The sequence below is a fragment of the Limulus polyphemus genome, unplaced genomic scaffold (genome assembly GCF_000517525.1).
Source record: "Limulus polyphemus unplaced genomic scaffold, Limulus_polyphemus-2.1.2 Scaffold4979, whole genome shotgun sequence".
Taxonomy (NCBI): domain Eukaryota; kingdom Metazoa; phylum Arthropoda; class Merostomata; order Xiphosura; family Limulidae; genus Limulus; species Limulus polyphemus.
This window is the reverse complement of record NW_013670589.1, coordinates 16169-21384: the sequence shown is the minus strand read 5'-3', so window position 1 is coordinate 21384 and position 5216 is coordinate 16169. Positions and strand designations below refer to the sequence as shown.

The window sequence follows — 5216 nt, the reverse complement described above, 5'->3', positions numbered from 1 at the left end:
GTTATAAACTGGAGGTAAGACTTCTACAGATCACGTGTATAACTAATCGTATATAATTCTGTGTTAATTGTTATAAACTGGAGGTAAGACTTCTACAGATCACGTGTATAACTAATCGTATATAATTCTGTGTTCAACATTAACAGCTAGGAGGTGTGACGTGTACAGCTCAGATGCCTAACTAAACATTAAAACATTTGTAATTCTATGTCCATCAGTAATGGCTGCTAATTATCTATTTCGCCCAGTACATTACAGAAATATCGTTTAACATTTTTGGGCAGAATGGAGTGACCACCAAAATGTACCTATGCTTCTGATAGACTTTACAGGGTGAGAAGGGATCAAATATGTTCAAGTTAATCGGGGGAAAAAAAGTTTTGATTAGCATATCTAAACGGTACGCCATCTAAAGATCAAAAGTACACTGAATAGACAATATGCAGATAACTTGTGTGCTATATATATATTTAAATCTTATTTGAACATGTACAGTGTATTCAGATCCTTCTGAAGTTTTAACTAAGTTGTAAAGTGCACAACACTGATTTATATTACATTTTTAGGCCATAACAACCATTATCGTGAAATAATGACCCATTGTTTATTGTTTATACGATAATAAAGTAGTATTTTAAATCGCCTTTATTTGATCTACTGTTTAAACGATAATTAATGGGTATTTTAAAAGTGTTAATATATCAGCAATAAGTGTAAGTAATAATAAATTAGAATATTTGTATTGATGTCATGCCATTCGTTATTCCATATGGTAACAAGTCAATGTATTGAAGAGCTTATAATATTTAAGTATTGCGTTTGTTGTATTGATATTTTGAAAGTTTCTTTATTATCTTTCTTGTTCTGATGCTGTCTTTATCATAGTAATAGTGATGCAAAGAGTGACAATTCATATTACATAATGTTGTAGTCAGTTTAGTGTTAACATTTAAGTACTGAATGATGACATCATTAACTTGTTCAAATCTCAAAAACAACCTCTCAAATAGTTCCAAAAAGATAGCTGAACAAGCGTCGAGGATAATATAACGCACCCACCTTCCGTAGTTCTTTGTATCCTAAAACTGACGTACTCCCCCCTCCCAAACAAAAGTTGATTTCATTAACACAAAATAATGAAAACTCGAATTATTTGTGATTTTTCTTGTATTGGTCAACGTGTTTCTTTGTGTGTCAAGATGGGTGTGTAAGCCTAACAAGTGTAAAGTTGCCAAGTTATCTCAAAAATAAGACTAATTTTGTTAAAAATACTATAATTTATCACAAATAAATAAAAGAAAATTGCTCTTAGTAACCTAGGTAATGAATGGGGCGGGGGCATAAACCAAATTGATGTTTACGTAATTAGTGCTACAACATTTGTTCAAAATAACATTATTACTTTTAGTATATGAACTAGTGTACAACCAGACGTAGCTGGTGTTCCTTGTGCAGAAACTACGTTCTCTTTCCGTAAAGGTTGTCATGGCGATGAGTATAATTTAGAACTGACACGTATATGGAAATAATAATTTGCGGGTAACATTTAAATATTTGTTTTGACTGTCTAATAAACAGTAACAGTTTCGTCGAGTTTGTTTGTTTATACAGCCAACGATTTTGGATATTTAAATTCCGCCATTTTTGTTTTGTTTTTCCTGTATAAGCAAAAACATCTACAATTCAAGAATACTTTGAAGAAACTTAACAACATGTAGCAAAAGAATAATTTATGGATAAAAACTTAAATTTACAACATTATCTGTTGTCTCCCTTTTCTTTTTCTTCTATTATAAGAAACGTTTTTCAGTTGAGCCATATTGGAGAGAAAAGTTGATTGGTCACAACTGGCAGATGTGGGTCAAAAGTGAAACTCAAAGTAGTAGTTAATTAAGTATATCCCAAATGAAAGTTTTGGAAGGGTTAAAATTACAACTGTTTTAGTTGTAGTATAAACATTTTTAGCAGCTTTCAACGAATTTGTCTGGTACGTTGTCCAATCTTCCGAATTTTTTGTTGAATATAAATAAAACGTCAAAATCACACCAAATAATGATTGTAGAAACATCTGCTAATGGCCGTTTTTTGAGGCAGACTTTGTTTTTTATATCTCTCATTGAAATTAGTAACATTTTGATAACAAGTGAATGTACTAATAATTTTTCGTTCTTAATTTTTGATGAGCTTTTGGTATATGATGTATGGCACATTTTGGGATTTGTTTAAAACCTAATGTCTGTATGTGTGTGTATGTGTGCAGGAATGTGTTAACGTTAAAATCAAATCTTTGTTTGAAATTGCTTCATAATGTGGTAACGTTTTTTCTCTCTCCTTTTCAGACACAGTACAGTTTACAGTCAGTCGTACCTTTAAGAGGAGAAGCAAAAACCATTACTCTTGTCAGTGATTGGGACATACTGGAAGATGATATTTCTGGTTCTGATCTTCTGATTTCAGTTTTTCTTTTCCTATATAACATGCATGGAATTTCTTCACTTGTAAGTAAGTATTCTGCATCTAACCTTACAGTCTCTGCCAGTGTGTAGTATGTGCAACTTGTAGCTCTTATTGATAATTAGGCATGCTTTAGACTTCAGTGTGTGTGTGCATTGTAAACCACTTCTGATCAAAGCAAGCCACTTAGATAAATGAGGACTGAAAATTAACTATACCAGTCTAACTAGGAGCATACAATATTATGAAACCAAAAACTTGTAATAACTAGAGTGCATTAATTATTCTATTAATGTCCTCAATGTAATTAATTGACATCTTCAGCAGTAATCCCATGAGATATGGCTAAAAGATGGATTTAGGGTTAACCTAAATCTTGTAAATTAAATCAACAAAATAAAATATGTAATATAATTTACTAACAGAACATATGAAAAATTAGTTTTATTTCGTGAACCATCAATGACTTTGTTGTTAAGGGTTAATAGAAACATGGAATCCACTTCTCATTTTCAATTAAGATTGATTTTACTTTTCTCTCTATTGACACAGGTTTGAGCTCATGTGGAAACTGTTCATTTATATGGAGGTGACCTTTGACTGTAAGTGGTCATCGTCATGTATGTGTGGATGAGGATCTATTTGCTACTGCTGTTTGGATTAGTTGATCTTGAATAGTCAGTGTCAACTAGGACATGAGTTGGGGGATCTATGACCAGTGAGTTCCACTGATCTTTTGTCTAGTTTAACTTAGGTAGTGAATGTCAAGATAAACTGATTATGGATCTAGCTGTTACTGGTCATGATCTTTAATTTGTCAATGTCAGTTTGTGCCCAGAGAGGTAAAATTACTTGTTTTGAAAGCCTGGTTTTCTAATTTTATTTGCAAAAGTGGGAAATGTTTCATACAGATTAGACAGGCACAGCTGAAGTTTTTCAATGTTTCTTCCAGAAAACACAGGACCCAATTATTTTTCAGTTTAATAGGTGAGAGCAATGCACCCAAAATATAATTTTGATAAGATACAATTCTGGAAAGTGTTACAGTAGAATATCGTAAAGATTGGTCAATACAAATGATTGCTAGATAAACTGTATCCAGTGGAATTTTATTTTTTAGTTTTCAAGATGGGGACTCACATTGTAAAGAAAACACATCAGTGGAAAAGACTGTTATTTCTGTTGAGTAAAATAGTGAGAAAACAAAAGCTAGAAAGACTATTCTTACCATTAAGTAATTATTCATGAACATTTTGGAACTGATTTTGCCTTAACCTAAAAATCAGTTCTAAAGAACATCATCATCATCATAAACTGTATAAAGACCTAAATGATTATTAAACCTTAATGATGATGCAATGTTTAGGGACAACAAGATACCTATTGATCCATCTCTGCTATCCCATCTTCTAAACTAAACTAAAAACTATTAAATAAATTATAAATCTCTTAAAGCCAGTCCTTATCATTCACATAGTTATCAAGCTTTCTTTTAAACTCACTGCCTCCACAACATCCAGAGTCCAACCACCCTGTTAGAAAAATAAAACTGCCTTAAGTTAAATTGTATTTTAACCAAACATAATAGTTACAACCATCTTAAGTTATCTGATTTAGGATAATTTATCAGGTCACAAGGATAAAACAAAGCAAACCACATTTAATTGTAAGAAACTGTTTGAAAAATTTATCATCACGTCATGTTAATAATAAATTCGCAAGTAATCATTTATAAGCATAATGAAGTGGCTTATTTATGGGGGGGGGACTTACTACATGTTTTGTCAGAACATTGTTCTGTCTTCTTCAGAATGTCAGCTGGATTTGTCATTTTGGTTAAGGATATTACTTTTTAATATGGTCTGTTACAACAAATGTTTTTTTTAATCTGTATAACTTTATTGTTATAGAAAGTGGTGTCTGTTTTTAAAGGAAGAAAAGCAATTAAGCTAAAAGTAAAATAGCAACTACTACAAAAAATACACAAAGTGTTACTGATCTTTAAAATGGTCACTGTAGGGCTAGACCTAATTGTTTACATGCAACGCTGATGGCTGATGATGACTTCATGAGACATTTCATCTTGATTGCCTTTAGGCTTAGTTAAACACTTACAGTGTTACTTTTACAAATTTCATCTAATCAAATCACCTTAGGTGTGAAAAAAAGCTGCAGCCAAAAAAGGATTGAGCGTGAGACTTAAAAGAATGAAATCAAAATTGGTGGCCAAACTGGTAGCTGCACTTATAGTATTGATAATAATTTCAGCAAATGTTCATTCATTAGTTTGGGAACCTCTGCTATAGTGTTTTCTAAAATATAAAGTTGGATTTATCATTGAATTTAATATACCTGACTACAACAACTGTGTATGTTAATCTCTTTAGCAGGATTATCTCTAGCCTTGGTTTGATTTGAAGCCAGTTTTTATGTGAATAAAGCAGTGGTCTAGGAACATCTTTTTGCCAGAGGGAACAATTTTCAACGAAGTGAAGTTACCAGAAAAAAACTTACTATTAAGGATATTGTTATTGAGTAAGTAGTATCTAATAAAAACTTAAAACCTGTAGATGAAATTCTCGTTGTTGTTTTGGTATTAATAGGAATTCTTCTACTTGAGGGTGACCATTCCCGTTTGCTTCTATACAAACTTGGGGGGGGAGCTCTCTCGGTTCCTGCGCCATTGGGACAAAGAAATTCACACACACACACACACACACACACACACACACACACACACACACACACACACAAATAACTAA

At 32.2% G+C, this 5216-nt stretch overlaps 1 long non-coding RNA gene across 2 annotated transcripts in view; it reads left to right on the top strand.

Annotated features, from left to right (window-relative positions):
• The window catches only part of LOC111089001, a 38180-nt gene that overhangs the window by 27492 nt on the left and 5472 nt on the right, over positions 1–5216 (top strand). For both annotated transcript variants that reach the window (XR_002613381.1, XR_002613380.1), the window contains exons 2-4: positions 2340–2502; positions 3007–3172; positions 4842–4989. This is a non-coding gene — a long non-coding RNA (uncharacterized LOC111089001). The remainder of the gene's footprint in view (positions 1–2339; positions 2503–3006; positions 3173–4841; positions 4990–5216) is intronic.